The sequence below is a fragment of the Panthera leo genome, chromosome B3 (genome assembly GCF_018350215.1).
Source record: "Panthera leo isolate Ple1 chromosome B3, P.leo_Ple1_pat1.1, whole genome shotgun sequence".
In the NCBI taxonomy this organism is placed as follows: Eukaryota; Metazoa; Chordata; class Mammalia; order Carnivora; family Felidae; genus Panthera; species Panthera leo.
Window position 1 is genome coordinate 22,608,854 of NC_056684.1, and position 19,140 is coordinate 22,627,993.

A 19,140-nucleotide genomic window follows, 5' to 3' on the forward strand; every position below is an offset into this window, starting at 1 on the left:
CAATCAGTGTGGTACATCACATCAATAAAAGAAAGGACAAGAAGCACAGGATCCTCTCCATAGATGCAGAGAAAGCATTTGACAAAATACAGCAAGCTTTCTTGATAAAAACCCTCAAGAAAGTAGGGATGGAGGGATCATACTTCAAGATCATAAAAGCCATATATGAAAGACCCACCGCTAATATCATCCTCAATGGGGAAAAACTGACAGCTTCCCCCCTAAGGTCAGGAACATGACAGGATGTCCACTGTCACCACTGTTATTCAACATAGTGTTGGAAGTCTTAGCATCAGCAATCAGACAAAATAAAGGAGTAAAAGCATCCAAATTGGCCAGGAGGAAGTCAAACTTTCACTCTTTACAGATGACATGATACTCTATATGGAAAACCCAGAGGAGTACACCAAAAAACTGCTAGAACTGATCCATGAATTCAGCAAAGTCGCAGGATATAAAATCAATGCACAGAAATAAGTTGCATTTCTATACACCAATAATGAAGTAGCAGAAAGAGAAATCAAGGAATTGGTCCCATTTGCAATTCCACCAAAAACCATAAAATGCCAAGAACAAATCTAACCAAAGAGGTGAAATATCCATACATGAAAAACTATAGAAAGCTTATGAAATAAATTGAAGAAGACACTAAAAAATGGAAAAAGATTCCATGCTTCTGAACTGGAAAAAACAAATATTATTAAAATGTCAATACTACCCAAAGCAATCTACATATTCAATGTAATCCCTATCAAAATGACATTAGCATTCTTCACATAGCTAGAACAAACAATCCTAAAATTTGTACGGAACCAGAAAAGACCCTGAATAGCCAAAACAATCTTGAAAAAAACAAAACAAAACAAAACCAAAACAAAACAAAAAAACAAAGCTGGAGTCATCACAATCACAGACTTCAAGTTGTATTACAAAGCTATAATAATCACGACAGTATGGTACTGGCACAAAAACAGACACACAGATTAATGGAATGGACTAGAGAACCCAGGAATGGACCACAAAGGTGTGGGCAATTAATTTTGAGAAAGCAGGAAAGAATATCCAATAAAAAATGACAGTCTCTTCAGCAAATTGTGCTGGAAAAACTGGACAGCGGCATGCAGAAAAATAAACCTGGACCCTTTTTACACCATACAAAAAAATAAACTCAAAATGGATGAAAGACCTAAATGTAACAGAGGAAGCCATCAAAATCCTCAAGGAGAAAGCAGGCAAAAACCACGTTGACCTTGGCTGAAGCAACTTCTTACTCAACACATCTCCAGAAGCAAGGGAAACAAAAGCAAAAATGAACCATTGGGACCTCAAAAAAATAAAAATCTCATGCACAGTGAAGGAAGCAATCAGTAAAACTAAAATGCAACCAACAGAATGGGAGAAGATGTCTGCAAATGACATGTCAGATAAAGTGTTAGTATCCAAAATATATAAAGAACTTATCAAACTCAACAATCAAAGAGCAAATAATCCATTGAAGAAATGGGCAGACGACATGAATAGACACTTCAAAGAAGACATCTACATGGCCGACCGACACATGAAAAAATGCTCATCACTCATCAGGGAAATACAAATCAAAACCACAATGAGATACCACCTCACACCTGTCAGAATGGCTAGCATTAATAACTCAGGCATCAACAGATGTTGGCAACGTTGCAGAGAAAGAGGATCTTTTTTGTGCTGCTTTTGGGAATACAAACTGGTACAGCCACCCTTGAAAACAGTATGGATATCCCTTAAAAAATTAAAAAATAGAACCACCCAATGACCCAGAAATTGCACTACAAGGTATTTATCCAAAGGATACAGATGTGCTGTTTTGAAGGGGCACATGTCTCCCAATGTTTATAGCAGCACTATCAATAATAGCCAAAGTATAGAAAGAGCCCAAATGTTCATTTATGGATGATTGGATAAAGAAAATTGGTATACATATATGATGGAGTATTACTTGGCAATCAAAAAGAATGAAATCTTGCCATTTGCAACTACATGGATGGAACTGGAGGGTATTATGCTAAATGAAATTAGTCAGAGAAAGACTAATATCATATGACTTCACTCATGAGGACTTTAAGATACAAAACAGGTGAACATAAGGGAAGGGAAGCAAAAATAATATAAAAACAAGGAAGGGATAAAACATAAGGAACTCTTAAATATAGACAACAAACAGGGTTGCTGGAAGGATTGTGGGAGGGGAAATGGGGTAAATGGGTGAGGGCATTAAGAAATCTACCCCTGAGACTTAGCATCTGGGAGGTCATAAGTTAACAGCTCTGCTTGGAAAGCGGGAAGGCTGGAGGACAAAGGGAGGGAGAGTTGCTGAGCCCCAGGATGACAGAGCTCAGTTTGGCGGGGAACAAAGGCTCTTGCCAGTGCCATCTCCCTCGCCCATCCCCCAGCCAAAATCCCAAAGGGAACCAGTTCCTTCCAGGGAACTTGCTTGCTCCTCGCAAACACCCAATGCTGTACTTCTGTGGAGCCACCCCTCCAGCAGCAGGTCTGACTCCCTCCCGCTGCCACAGGGCCCCTCCTGAAGTGGATCACCTAAGGAGAAGCGAGCTAAGCCTGCCCCTCCTGCCCCCCAGTGTACCTTGCCTACCCACCCCAGCTAATATGCCAGATCCCCAGCACCACAAGCCTGGCAGTGTGCAAGTAGCCCAGACGGGCCACGCCACCCCACAGTGAATCCCGCCCCTAGGAGAGGGGAAGAGAAGGCACACACCAGTCTGACTGTGGCCCCAGCGGTGGGCTGTGGACAGACATCAGGTCTGACTGTGGCCCCACCCACCAACCCCAGTTATACACCACAGCACAGGGGAAGTGCCATGCAGGTCCGCACCACTCCAGGGACTATCCAAAATGACCAAACAGAAGAATTCCCCTCAGAAGAATCTCCAGGAAATAACAACTGCTGATCAAAAAGGATTTAAATAATATAACAGAAAGTGAATTTAGAATAATAGTCATAAAATTAATCGCTGGGCTTGAAAACACTATAGAGGACAGCAGAGAATCTCTTGCTACAAGATCAAGGGACTAAGGAACAGTCAGGAGGAGCTGAAAAATGCTTTAAACGAGATGCAAATTGAAATGGAAATGACCACGGCTCGGATTGAGGAGGCAGAGGAGAGAATAGGTGAACTAGAAGATAAAATTATGAAAAAAGAGGAAGCTGAGAAAAAGAGAGATAAAAAAATCCAGGAGTATGAGGGGAGAATTAGAGAACTAAGTGATACACTAAAAAGAAATAATATACGCATAACTGATATCCCAGAGGAGGAAGAGAGAGGGAAAGGTGCTGAAGGTATACTTGAAGAAATAATAGCTGAGAACTTCCCTGATCTGGGGAAGGAAAAAGGCATGGAAATCCAAGAGGCACAGAGAACTCCCTTCAGACGTAACTTGAATCGATCTTCTGCACGACATATCATAGTGAAACTGGCAAAATACAAGGATAAAGAGAAAATTCTGAAAGCAGCAAGGGATAAACGTGCCCTCACATATAAAGGGAGACCTATAAGACTCGAGACTGATCTCTCTTTTGAAACTTGGCAGGCCAGAAAGGATTGGCAGGAGATCTTCAATGTGTTGAACAGAAAAAAAAATATGCAGCCAAGAATCCTTTATCTAGCAAGTCTGTCATTTAGAATAGAGGGAGAGATAAAGGTCTTCCCAAACAAACAAAAACTGAAGGAATTTGTCACCACTAAACCAGCCCTACAAGAGATCCTAAGGGCGATCCTGTGAGACAAAGTACCAGAGACATCACTACAAGCATAAAACATACAGATATCACAATGACTCTAAACCCGCATCTTTCTATAATAACACTGGATGTAAATGATTAAATGCGCCCACCAAAAGACATAGGGTATCAGAATGGATAAAAAAACAAGACCCATCTATTTGCTGTCTACAAGAGACTCATTTTAGACCTGAGGACACCTTTAGATTGAGAGTGAGGGGATGGAGAACTATTTATCATGCTACTGGAGGTCAAAAGAAAGCTGGAGTAGCCATACTTATATCAGACAAACTAGACTTTAAATAAAAGGCTGTAACAAGAGATGAAGATGGCATTATATAATAATTACAGGGTCTATCCATCAGGAAGAGCTAACAGTTATAATTGTCTATGTGCCGAATATGGGAGCCCCCAAATATATAAAGCAATTACTCATAAACATAAGCAACCTTATTGATAAGAATGTGGTAATTGCAGGGACTTTAACACTCCATTTACAGAAATGGATAGATATCTAGACACATGGTCAATAAAGAAACAAGGGCCCTGAATGATACATTGGATCAGATGGACTTGACAGATATATTTAGAACTCTGCATCCCAAAGCAACAGAATATACTTTCTTCTCGAGTGCTCATAGATCATTCTCCAAGATAGATCACATACTGGGTCACAAAACAGCCCTTCATAAGTATACAAGAATTGAGATCATACCATGCATACTTTCAGACCACAATGCTATGAAGCTTGACATCAACTACAGGAAAAAGTCTGGAAAACCTCCAAAAGCATGGAGGTTAAAGAACACCCTACCAAAGAATGAGTGGGTCAACCAGGCAATTAGAGAAGAAATTAAAAAAAACATATGGAAACAAATGAAAATGAAAATACAGCAATCCAAACGCTTTGGGACGCAGCGAAGGCAGTCCTGAGAGGAAAATACATTGCAATCCAGGCCTATCTCAAGAAACAAGAAAAATCCCAAATACAAAATCTAACAGCATACCTAAAGGAAATAGAAGCAGAACAGCAAAGGCAGCTTAAACCCAGCAGAAGAAGAGAAATAATAAAGATCAGAGCAGAAATAAACAATATAGAATCTAAAAACACTGTAGAGCAGATCAACTTAACCAAGAGTTGGTTTTTTGAAAACATAAACAAAATTGACAAACCTCTAGCCAGGCTTCTCAAAAAGAAAAGGGAGATGACCCAAATAGATAAAATCATGAATGAAAATGGAATTATTACAACCAATCCCTCAGAGATACAAACAATTATCAGGGAATACTATGAAAAAATATGCCAACAAATTGGACAACCTGGAAGAAATAGACAAATTCCTAAACACCCACACTCTTCCAAAACTCAATCAGGAGGAAATAGAAAGCTTGAACAGACCCATAACCAGCGAAGAAATTGAATCGGTTATCAAAAATCTCCCAACAAATAAGAGTCCAGGACCAGATGGCTTCCCAGGGGAGTTCTACTAGACGTTTAAAGCAGAAATAATACCTATCCTTCTCAAGCTATTCCAAGAAATAGAAAGGGAAGGAAAACTTCCAGACTCATTCTATGAAGCCAGTATTACTTTGATTCCTAAATCAGACAGAGACCCAGTAAAAAAAGAGAACTACAAGCCAATATCTCTGATGAATATGGATGCAAAAATTCTCAATAAGATACTAGCCATTCGAATTCAACAGCATATAAAAAGAATTATTTACCATGATCAAGTGGGATTCATTCCTGGGATGCAGGGCTGGTTCAACATTCGCAAATCAATCAACGTGATACATCACAGGAATAAAAGAAAAGATAAGAACCATATGATCCTGTCAATCAATGCAGAAAAGGCCTTTGACAAAATTCAGCACACTTTCTTAATAAAAACCCTTGAGAAAGTCGGGATAGAAGGAACATACTTAAAGATCATAAAAGCCATTTATGAAAAGCCCACAGCTAACATCATCCTCAATGGGGAAAAACTGAGAGCTTTTCCCCTGAGATCAGGAACATGACAGGGATGCCCACTCTCACCGCTGTTATTTAACATAGTGTTGGAAGTACTAGCATCAGCAATCAGACAACAAAAGGAAATCAAAGGCAACAAAATAGGCAAAGATGAAGTCAAGCTTTCACTTTTTGCAGATGACATGATATTATACATGGAAAACCAGATAGACTCCACCAAAAGTCTGCTAGAACTGATATATGAATTTAGCAAAGTTGCAGGATACAAAATCAATGTACACGAATCAGTTGCATTCTTATACACCAATAATGAAGCAACAGAAAGACAAATAAAGAAACTGATCCCATTCATAATTGTACCAAGAAGCATAAAATACCTAGGAATAAACCTAACCAAAGATGTAAAAGAACTGTATGCTGAAAAGTACAGAAAGCTTATGAAGGTAATTGAAGAAGATATAAAGAAATGGAAAGACATTCCCTGCTCATGGATTGGAAGAATAAATATTGTTAAATGTCAATCCTACCCAAAGCTATCTACACATTCAATGCAATCCCAATCAAAATTGCACCAGCATTCTTCTCGAAACTAGAACAAGCAATCCTAAAATTCATATGGAACCACAAAAGGCCCCGAAAAGCCAAAGTAATTTTGAAGAAGAAGACCAAAGCAGGAGGCATCACAATCCCAGATTTTAGCCTCTACTACAAAGCTGTAATCATCAACACAGCATGGTATTGGCACAAAAACAGACACATAGACCAATGGAATAGAATAGAAACCCCAGAACTAGACCCACAAACGTATGGCCAACTAATCTTTGACAAAGCAGGAAAGAACATCCAATGGAAAAAAGACAGTCTCTTTAACAAATGGTGCTGGGAGAACTGGACAGCAACATGCAGAAGGTTGAAACTAGACCACTTTCTCACACCATTCACAAAAATAAACTCAAAATGGATAAAGGACCTGAATGTGAGACAGGAAACCATCCAAAGCCTAGAGGAGAAAGCAGGAAAAGACCTCTCTGACCTCAGCTGTAGCAATCTCTTACTCGACACATCCCCAAAGGCAAGGGAATTAAAAGCAAAAATGAATTACTGGGACCTTATGAAGATAAAAAGCTTCTGCACAGCAAAGGAAACAACCAACAAAACTAACAGGCAACCAACGGAATGGGAAAAGATATTTGCAAATGACATATCAGACAAAGGGCTAGTATCCAAAATCTATAAAGAGCTCACCAAAGTCCACACTTGAAAAACAAATAACCCAGTGAAGAAATGGGCAGAAAACATGAATAGACACTTCTCTAAAGAAGACATCCGGATGGCCAACAGGCACATGAAAAGATACTCAACGTCGCTCCTCATCAGGGAAATACAAATCAAAACCACACTCAGATATCACCTCACGCCAGTCAGAGTGGCTAAAATGAACCAATCAGGAGACTATAGATGCTGGAGAGGATGTGGAGAAACGGGAACCCTCTTGCACTGTTGGTGGGAATGCAAATTGGTGCAGCCACTCTGGAAAACAGTGTGGAGGTTCCTCAGAAAATTAAAAAGAGACCTACCCTATGACCCAGCAATAACACTGCTAGGAATTTACCCAAGGGATACAGGAGTACTGAGGCATAGGGGCACTTGTACCCCAATGTTTATAGCAGCACTTTCAACAATAGCCAAATTATGGAAAGAGCCTAAATGTCCATCAACTGACGAATGGATAAAGAAACTGTGGTTTATATACACAATTGAGTACTACATGGCAATGAGAAAGAATGAAATATGGCCTTTTGTAGCAACGTGGATGGAACTGGAGAGTGTGATGCTAAGTGAAATAAGCCATACAGAGAAAGACAGATACCATATGGTTTCACTCTTATGTGGATCCTGAGAAACTTAACAGAAACCCATGGGGGAGGGGAAGGGAAAAAAAAAAGAGGTTAGAGTGGGATAGAGCCAAAGCATAAGAGACTCTTAAAAACTGAGAACAAACTGAGGGTTGATGGGGGTGGCAGGGAGGGGAAGGTGGGTGATGGGTATTGAGGAGGGCACCTTTTGGGATAAGCACTGGGTGTTGTATGGAATCCAATTTGACAATAAATTTCATATATTGAAAAAAAAAAGTAATCTACCCGTGAAATAATTGTTGCACTATATGCTAAATTGAATGTAAATTTAAAAATTAATTAATTAATTGAAAAAATGGGAGTGACTATAGAGGAAAAAATTACATTTCAGTGGAAAACTATAGCACACTTTTGTTGGTATTAATTTCTAGTGTTTTTTTTTTTTTCATTTTATTTAAGGTTTTGTTACCTACTTGTAACTGGACAAAATCCTGAATTATTCTTGTTTCTTCCAGTATTGGTTACAATTCCCCAAACCAATGTTTCCCGTTTTCTCCCTTCTGACTTGGAATCATTGAGAACTAAAACAGACCTTTTTCCTGAAGCCTTGCAAGTTAAATGGGTGACTTGTTACGAACTTTGGAGAAATCACCACAGCACATCACATATGGGCAACTTTCATACCTGCTGCTGTGTGGGCCACTCGTAAAGTTCACCCGGCTTCCAACTACTAATCTTTGTTTTTTCTTCTATTTTCATAGAAATAGCACCAGTTAAAAAACTGATGGCCAGCATCATAGCCAGCATGTACTTTTTACACTCTAGTCTCAAAAGATGATCCAGCTTGTCCTTAAAAAACAAAAGATGAACAAATAAGAAATGGACTTACACCATACAAAGGAAAAATAATGTTTTTTCTTCCCTTGAACACAGGTAGGATGACAAAGATTCAAACTATATACAGGACTCTGAAATTCTTTGCAGGCTCATTTATCCACTTTCTTCTAGAATCTAGTTTTAACAAGAACACTGCTAAATCATGTTAACCCAAATCCCTCACTTCTTAAATCTGATAGGGTTTCTGATTCTCTACCATCTCTCTGGGTGATGTCTGATAATGCTAGCCTGTTTTCAGCGAGGAATCCTATTAGGTTGGTTTAACCAGAATTCCCCTTACCCCAATGTTTCCTCTTAGTAATTTTCCATTCACTAACTCCCATCCTGCTACTTGGCTATAAAATCCCACTTGCCATGCCATATTTGAAGTTGAGACAAATCTCTCTCTCTCCTACTGTAGAATCCCATTGCAGTGGTCCCTATACCTGTTGCAAAGATTCTAAGTAAAGTATGCCGTATCATCTCTAATACATGTCACTGAACATTTTTTTTTTCCTTCACATGACCCAAGTGGGTATCTTTTTAATGGTCCAGTTTTCCAGTGCCCCTGATGACCATTTGGCCGGGCCATTGGCCACTGCCCATGAGTTTGTAAAACTCCAAACATAAGGGTGCTTACAATGGCTCAATTCTTTCATCACTGTAAAGAAAATAGTGTGCAATTCATCCTTTGGCTGATTTTTTTCTTACTTTCTTCAATCAGACTTTTTCTGTCAGTGAGTCATTTTGTGGTGGCCTTTCATACAGGATACTGTCCCTCCATATTGGAACTGTTATCCACAAACTAAATATCTATTTTATGGTCAATAAGGAGCAGCTTATAGGGCACCACAATCTGGCTGCTGTTTAGGTGGCTTCAAACTTAGCCCTAGGGGAACAAAGTCTACCTGTCTGGGAATATGATAGGTACCTTTCTGAATTATCCTTTTAGCATATTAGTGCATAAACCATTTCCATTTTATTATGGAATTCTTCTGAATATTGTCTTCATTATTATAATGTTTCTTTGCTGTCACCTAAGACATAAGTATTTCAGGTTTAAAGATTATTTTATGTCCTTCATTGAAATCTTTTCCCACATGATGCCAATTCTACAAACTAAGCAGTTTATAAATGATTAAACAGGTATGACCAAAGGAATTTTTTAGATGATTATCCACCAGTTGTCACTTTTTCTCTATGTTTTGATTTTGTTCATGTCTGAGTGTCCTGAGTTCCTTCTGGAATTCTGCCATATGGAGTAGTCTATTAACTTTGTGTTAATTCAATTGGAATTTTTGACAATCACTTTATTTTTGACAATCAATTTATTTATTTCCCAGAAATCTTGGTTTTATAGAATCTAGCAGCCTATACATTTGGTATAGACACCTTCTTATTGGTATTGTGGGGTGGGACAGGAGCAAAATGATGAGAACCAAAAATAATTGAATTTAAAAGTTCAGGAATGAAGCTAACTTGGCAGCATCTTTATCAGTCCTCAATGCCTTATAGATCTATAATGAGCAAACACCATTTTTCATAGATAGTATTGTTAAACGTCTGATATAAAGGAATGTATTAATTATTACAGCCCCTAAGGAGGCTGAAAACTGTCATTAGGTCAAACTAAAGTCTACTAATGTTTCCTTCACTCCAAGGACCCTGAGAAATGTAGCAAGATAAGGAAATCAGCACAGGGCATAATTTAGTATAGTTTCCCAGTCCAGCATACCCTTGTTCTCTGTTAGAAAAATATTTTCCACCATAAGAATAAAATTCTGAATGTAAAACTTTTTCTGATCTAAAGGAGAAAACCCAGGTACTGTGCAACCATCCTCCTGCCACAAATAAATGGACTGGGGTGGACACCTGACCCAATTGTAGTTAATCATAAACCTCAACTGAAAATTGAGGGTTGAGACCCAGACACTTATCAGCTCTAGGTATCTTGATCTGAAAGTCGTATAGAGTTGAGGCTGGGTAATACCATAGAAGCCAAAGTCATAAGTAAGCTGGAGTGATAGAAAATAAATTATAAGGCAACAGAGGAAGTCAATTTCTCAAAATTATTAGCATATATTCTAAAAAAGAAGGTGAATGAGACACAGGTAATTCTAAAGGATGCTTTTAGATGGAAATAGCTTGTCATTCCATGAAGATTGGAGCATCCTGTTTACTGTCCATGGGTCATATATTTCCATATATTTCCCTCTTGTCTTGAGGTAGCCTGAGTCACTCATTCTTTCACAACAGCTGATGTTAGTTAGGAATAAAGTATTCCCCAGGAGTAATAATTGCACAAGAAAACAGATGTCTGCAAACAAAATTTTGACTACATTTTGAATCACTGATTAGTAGAGATAGATAGGCTGCCTATCCTGAAGTTACACACTAGTAATCTGTGAGGTAAAATATGTTTAATCTCATACCAGTAATTCTTCATTCTTAGACCATATTCCCACTGAGGTTAAGCCTTTGCAGCAGCAAAGTGCAATAACCACAAAGTGACCTCATGGCTTTAAATAAAGTGCAGTGGCAAAAAGAAAGTTCTAGTCATTGCTTAATATTCGGGAAGCAGAAAAGAAAACAAACATTAAAATTAAATATATTTATCAAACATTAATTTATCTGATACCACTTGTGTTGCTTTGAGTTCTCACAAAAGCAAACATTGTGTCAAGGACCTACTTGCAGGTAATTTATTTGGGAGATGACCATAGGATGTGTAAGTGAGAGACCCAGAAATAGGACAAGGGGTGGAGGCAATGAAAAAAAGTGTTAATGAGCAGGTAACTGGGCAAACAAGCTTATTTCCACTAGAAACTCATTGGAGGAAACGATATAGAATGAATTTCAGGATATCACACTGATAAATTGTGATACTATCCATCAATTTATATCCTTTTCACAGAATACTGGAGATATTAAAACTGTGGCATATCTAAACTGCCCAGTGACTAAGCTGATCAATCTTCACCAGTGCTAAAGAAAGTCCTCAAGCTGAAAATGAATTTAGTACTTGTGTTCCATAATTTTCCATTGCAGCTGTAAACAAACTCAAGTGGGCCAAGGACTGATGGAGTAGAGTGTCTGATACACTCCGGGTCCTTGTCAGATTTATTAAAGACCTGTAGGAAATCCATTCTGATACTCTGGCACTTCAAGGTGTCAAGAGAACTATAGATAAATACTTCTGGCCTATATTCCTTCACGCTGGCCTGCCCCTCAGCTTCCTATGTGGCTTGCCAAAAGTTTTACTCTATCCTAGGTATATTGGGTATTTTAATTGCTTATTTATTTGTTATCACTAGGCATGAAATCTCAAAGGATCCAGAGAAAATTCTCAGCTCTCCCTAGTTTCCCACCGTATGGAGCTGCAACTCTAGTTTGTTATCATAATCATAGCAATTACTCTCATCCTTGTTTATCTTCTGCCATGAAGACCCCAACATGACCAGGCAACAGATAAAGTTTTAGGCATAATTGAACCCCTCCTAGTCTGCTATATGTCTACATCACTTAATGACTTGGAAAAAAATGATAATACCTAGTGTTATAGTCAGTTCTGATAGAATACCCTCAGGTCAGTGTTCATTCTCTCTTGGAGAGAATGTCTAGAAGTCGTTTATGAAATGGTGTAAAGACCTAGCCATGCTCCAAACCCCTAAGGGATTACACTCTGACCCTCTTAATGGAATGTGCCAAGGACCCACACAAAGATCCTATCTTCCATAAGTACATCTAGCACCATTTAATTTGTCAGGTGATGGCCTATGCATCAGGGTAACTTGAACCACAGTCTGGATCTTCTGCAAAGCCCTCTATTGCTATGAATCCCACTTAAAACTCTCAGTCTTCCAAGGTACATAACATACAAGTCACAGCAGTATTCCCAAGTGTAAATCTCCAAAATCTAAAGTCCTCTACCAAGTGCTGTATCTCATTCTTAATAATATGATTTCTATTGCACCATTAATGCATTCAATCATTTGTCCTTTACCTCACAAAGAGATATCCTACAGTACTATAGATTAACATTTATAATAAGTTTTCCTATGGATTATTGGGGGTCCTTGACAATATTTTAAGGAATCCTGAGATCAAAATAATGTCATAATATTGCTAAGATATTATTTTTAACTGTTGACGCTAGTAATTATAGGGGGAAACAATGGTAAAGCTGCTGATGACTTAGCATGAATTAACACTGTGTTGTCAAAATGTAGCAGTGCAATGTGTTTTTCACCATTATGGCTCTGCAAGAAAAAAAAAATGAAACTCACTTTATAATTCCATTGGTAAAACAATAAAAAAATTCTAATTTTTAAATGTTAGCCCTTCTATGCACATCCTTTTAATAATTTGTGTGAAGATATTGGAAATCTACATGAAGCACACTTCTATTGCAATTTAAGGGATGGTTTACTTGTAGAAAAACACTTGTGTAATCATTTGAATTATAAGCTAAACTAGCTGCCTTTTTGTTCATAGAGTATCATTTTAAACTGAGTGGTAGATAAACTGAAGTTAGTCAGATGTTTAGATATTTGTCAGTTTTTTTTTTCCAAAATGACAAACAGTGCAAGTAACTTCAAACAAAACAACTAATAATATGAGTTTCCAAAACTAAAATGTGAGCTTTCAAGGAAAAAAACAGTAATTTTTGACAGCTTTCTTTTTTTTTAATTTTTTTTTAACGTTTATTTATTTTTGAGACAGAGAGAGACAGAGCATGAACGGGGGAGGGTCAGAGAGAGGGAGACACAGAATCTAAAAAAAAGGCTCCAGGCTCTGAGCTGTCAGCACGGAGCCTGACGCGGGGCTCAAATTCACGGACCACGAGATCATGACCTGAGCCGAAGTCGGACATCCAACTGACTGAGCCACCCAGGCGCCCCGACAGCTTTCTTAACATTTAATGACTTTTCTGATAAGATTCGTGGTAATTAATGAAAGATTTTTTTATGTATTTCATAATAAAGTATATCTACATTTGGAACGTCTGTATGACTCAGGGAACAATTATTTTCCAAATACATGACATTACAAAGCTATGCTGTCCAATATGGGAGCCACCAGTCACATGTGGCTATTTAAATTTTAATTTTAATTGGGGTAAAATATAATAAATATTTAGCTTTTCAGTCTCACTACCCATAGTCAATAAGTTCAGTAACCACATGTGGCTAGTGGCTACCATACAAATAGCACAGATTAGAACATTTTCATTATTTTAGAAAGTTATGTTGGAAGTTCTATTAGGAAACTATGCATTCATCTCATACAAAATGAAACAATGCATTCCAACGTAAAAGACTCACTGACATGGTTTCAGATGATATAGTGCAGCTTATTTAAAAAAAAAAAAAAAAACTACCACTTGTTGAGTGTGTTCATCATTGCCATAGGCTGAATGTTTATGTCCTCCCAAAATTTATATATTCAACCTAATCTTTGATGTGTGATATTTGGAAGTGGGGCCACTGGGAGTTTGTCAACTCATGAGGAAAAAAACCCTCATGAATGAAATTTGTGCCTTTATAAAAAAGACCCCAGAAAGACCTCTTGTCCCTTATGCCATTAGAAGACTCAAGGAAAAGATAACTGTTTATAAAGCAGGAAATGGTGTCTGATTAGACACCAAATTTGCCAGTGCCTTGATCTTGGACTTCCCAGCTTTCAAAACTGTGAGAAACTAATTTCTGTTGTTTATTACCTAGTCTATGGCATTTTGTTATAACAGCCCAAAAGGACTAAGACAGTGGTTATCAAAAAATATTCACATATCTACTTCAACATTCAGTGTGTTGAACTATGTTGTTTTGGCTGAAATATATGAAGAAAATCTATAAAGGTCAATAAAACATTTCCTTTTATCAAATATATGTCTGTACAAGGCCAGGTTTTCTTCATGTACCTCAATTAAAAAAATACAGTGCAACAGTGAAGAGACTAACTTTTTTTCCATTGGATACTCTGCTGCTTTGTCAAAGATTAGTTGGCTATGCATCTGTGGGTCCAATTCTGGAGTCTCTATTCTATTCTATTGGTCTGTATGTCTGTTTTTGTGCCAATACCATACTGTCTTGATGATTATAGCTTTGTAGTAGAGGCTAAAGTCTGGGATTGTGATGCCTCCTACTTTGGTCTTCTTCTTCAATATTACTTTGGCTATTCGGGGTCTTTTTTGGTTCCATACAAATTTTAGGATTGTTTGTTCTAGCTTTGAGAAGAATTCTGGTGAAATTTTGATTGGTATTTCACTGAATGTGTAGATTGCTTTGGGTAATATTGACATTTTAACAATATTTATTCTTCCAATCCATGAGCATGGAATGTTTTTCCATTTCTTTGTGTCTTCTTCAATTTGTTTCATAAGCTTTCTATAGTTTTCAGCATACAGATCTTTTACATCTTTGGTTAGGTTTATTCCTAGGTATTCTATGGTTCTTGGTGCAATTACAAATGGTGCTGGGAGAACTGGACAGCAACATGAAGAAGAATGAAACTAGACCACTTTCTTGCACCAAACACAAAAATAAACTAAAAATGAATGAGGACCTGAATGTGAGACAGGAAACCATAAATATCCTAGAGGAGAAAGCAGGAAAAAGCTTCTTTGACCTCAGCCACAGAAATTTCTTACTCAGCATATCTCCAAAGGCAAGGGAATTAAAAGCAAAAATGAACTATTGGGGCCTCATCAAGATAAAAAGCTGCTGCACGGCAAAGGAAACAATCAACAAAACAACCGATGAAAAATGGGAAAATATATTTTCCAATGGCATATCGGATAAGGGTTAGTATCTAAAATCTATAAAGAACTCACCAAACTCCACACCCAAAAAAAAAATAATAATAATCCAGTGAAGAAATGGGCAGAAGACATGAATAGACACTTTTCCAAAGAAGACATCCAGATGGCCAACAGACACATGAAAAGATGCTCAACATCACTCATCATCAGGGAAATACAAATCAAAACAACACTCAGATACCACCTCACGCCAGTCAGGGTGGCTAAAATGAACAAATCAGGAGACTATAGATGCTGGCGAGGATGTGGAGAAACGGGAACCCTCATGCACTGTTGATGGTAATGGAAACTGGTGCAGTCGCTCTGGAAAACAGTGTGGAGGTTCCTCAAAAAATTTAAAATAGAACTGCCCTATAACCCAGCAATAGCACTGCTAGGAACTTACCCAAAGGATACAGGAGTGCTGATGCATAGGGGCACGTGTACCCCAATGTTTATAGCAGCACTTTCAACAATAGCCAAATTATGAAAAGAGCCTAAATGTCCATCGACTGATGAATGGATAAAGAAGATGTGATTTATATATACCATGGAATACTACTTGGCAATGAGAAAGAATGAAATCTGACTATTTGCAGCAAGGTGGATGGAACTGGATTGTATCATGCTAAGTGAAATAGGTCAGAGAAAGAAAGATACCATATGTGTTCACTCATATGTGGATCTTGAGAAACTTAACAGAAGACTATGGGGGAGGCTAAGGGGGAGAAAAAAAGTTACAGAGAGGGAGGGAGGGAAACCATAAGAGACTCTTAAATACTGAAAACAAACTGAGGGTTGATGGGGGTGGTGGGGGAGAGGGGAAAGTGGGTGATGGGCATTGAGGAGGGCACTTGTTGGAATGAGCACTGGGTGTTGTATGGAAACCAATTGAAAATAAATAAAATTTTTAAAAAATTACACTACAAAACTAAAAAAAATGTATATAATGCAACAGTCAATATAAAAGGAGATAATAGATTCCAGATGTGTACAGTATAAAGCAAGACATTCAGAGTTTTTGAAAAGGAAAACAAATATCCTAACTAATTTTTTAAAGTATAACCATCTCTGACTTACTTGTTTTGCTGTAATTCCAAGCAAACATTCACATCATTGTTTCAGCTCTATTCACATCATTGCAAATGGCAAAATTTCATTAATTTTTGTGGCTGAGTACTATTCCATTATATATATATATATATATATATATATATATATATATATATGACACTTTTATATATATATAAAAAGTATATATATATATATATATATATATATATATATATATACTTTTTTTCTAAAGAATCTAAAAAAGAAAATAAAAGCTGATATAGAAAGAAAAAGAAAGCTAGTATAGCTATATTCATAACTGACAACATAGACTTTAAAATAAAGACTGTAATAAAAGACAAAGTGAATCTTTCTTTTTCACATTGGATATTCTTTTCCTGCTTCGGCAAAAATTAATCAACCATATAGTCGTGGCTTTATTTCTGTGTTTCATTCTGTTCTATTGATCTAAGTGTCTATTTTGGTGCCAGTACCATACTGTTTCAATCACTACAGTTTGTAATATAATTTGAAATCTAGAATTGTGATGCCTCCAGCTTTGCTTTTCTTTTTCAACATTACTTTGGCTTTTCAGGGTCTTTTGTAGTTCCATACATATTTTAAAATTGTTTGTTCTAGATCTGTGAAAATGCTATTGGTATTTTGATAAGGATTACATTAAATGTGTAGATTGCTTTGGGTAGTGTAGATATTTTAACAATATTTGTTCTCCCAACCCATGAACATAGAATGTCTTTCCATTTCTGTATGTTCTCTTCAATTTCTTTCATAAGTGTTTTATACTTTTCAGAGTACAGGTCTTTACCCTCTTTGTTAAGGTTTATTCCTAGGTATTGTAAGGTTTTTGTCTCTTCAAAAAATGGTGTTGGGAAAACTGAACAGCAAACTGCAAAAGAATGAAACTGGACCACTGTCTTACACCATATACAAAAATAAATATAAATGAATAAAAGACCTAAATGTGAGACAGGAAACCATTAAAATCCTGGAGGAGAGGAACACCTGGGTGGCTCAGTCACTTAAGGGTCTGACTTTTGATTTGGGCTCAGGTCATGATCTCACAGTTCATCAAATTGAACCCCATGTCAGGCTCTGTGCACAGAGCCAGCGGGTGATTCTCTCTCTCCCTTTCTCTGTGTCTCTCTTTGTGTCTCTCTCTCACACACTCTCTCCCTTTCTCTCTCTCAAGTAAATAAATAAATAAACATTTTTTAAAACCCAGAGAACACAGTTAGTAATTTCTTTGAAATTGGCTGTAGCAACTTCTTTTTTTTATTTTTTTAAACATTTATTTATTTTTGAGAGATAGAGTGTGAGTGGGGAGGGGCAGAGAGAGGGGAGACACAGAATCCAAAGCAGGCTCCAGGCTCTGCTAAGCTGTCAGCACAGAGCCTGACGCAGGCCTCAAACCCATGAACTGCGAGATCATGACCTGAGCCGAAGTCAGATGCTCAACCAACTGAACCACCCAGGTGCCCCACATAGCCACTTATTAGATAGGTCTCTTGAAGCAAGGAAAACAAAAGCAAAAATAAACTATTAAGACTTCATCAAAATAAAAACTTCTGTTCAACAAAGGAAGAAATCAACAAAACTAGAAGGCAACCCATGGAATGGGAGAAGATATTTGCAAATGACATATCTGATAAAGGGTTGTTATCTAAAATATATAAAGAACTTATAAAACTCAACGTTTCCTAAAAAAAACTTAATAAATAAATTTAAAAAAAAAACACTCCAGTGAAAAAAATGGGCAGAAGACATGATTGGAGATTTTTCCAAGGAAGACATACAGATGACCAACAGACCCATGAAAAGGCACTCAACATCACACATCATTAGGGAAATAAAAATCAAAACTACAATGCAGTATTGCCTCATACCTGTCAGAATGGCTAAAACCAACAACACAGGAAACAGCAAGTGTTAGCTAAGCTGTGGGGAATGAGGAAAACTGTATTGTTGGTAGGAATGCAAATTGGTGCAATGACTGTGGGAAATAGTATGGAGGTTCCTCACAAAGTGAAAAATAGAAGTACCCTATGATCCAGCAATTGCACTAGTAGGTATTTACCCAAAGGCTACAAAAATACAAATTTGAAGGGATATATGCATCTAATGTTTATAGTAGCATTATCCACAATAATGTCCATCAAGTGATGAGTGGATAAAGAAGTGTTATATACCTACAATGGAATATTAGCCATAAAAAAAGAATGAACTCTTGCAATTGCAAGGACATAATGGGAACTAAAGAGTATTACGCTAAGCAAAATAAGTCAGTGAGTGAAAGAGAAATATCATATGATTTCACTCATATGTGGAATTTACGAAGCAAAACAAATGACCTAAGGGAACAAAAGAGAGAGAGAGAGGCAAATTAAGAAAGACTCTTAACTATAGAGAATAAACTAATGGTTACCAGAGGGGAGGTGGCTGGGGGATGGGTTAAATAGGTGATGGGGATTAAGGAGTGCACTTGTGATAAGCACCAGGTGTTGTATGGAAGTGTTGAATCACTAAATTGTACACCTGAAACTAATGGTACACTGTACTAACTGGAATTTAAATAAAAACTTTAAAAAACAATGCTTGTAGAGGATGATTTAATTTTGCTGTAAAAATATCTAAATTCTATTTTTCCTGAGATTCATGCTGTTCAGCATTACAATAATAGTTAATATATGAATGTGTGCTTTGGAGAAAGTAAGAGTTTGTGGACAAGAAGCACATCTAAATAAAAGTGACCTCAGAGAACAGAAATTAGTTACTAATTTCTTCCAATTAA

General features: G+C 37.3%; 1 pseudogene; it reads right to left on the reverse strand.

Annotated features, from left to right (window-relative positions):
- LOC122222509 overlaps positions 1 to 19,140 on the reverse strand; it is a 47,902-nt pseudogene that overhangs the window by 17,064 nt on the left and 11,698 nt on the right.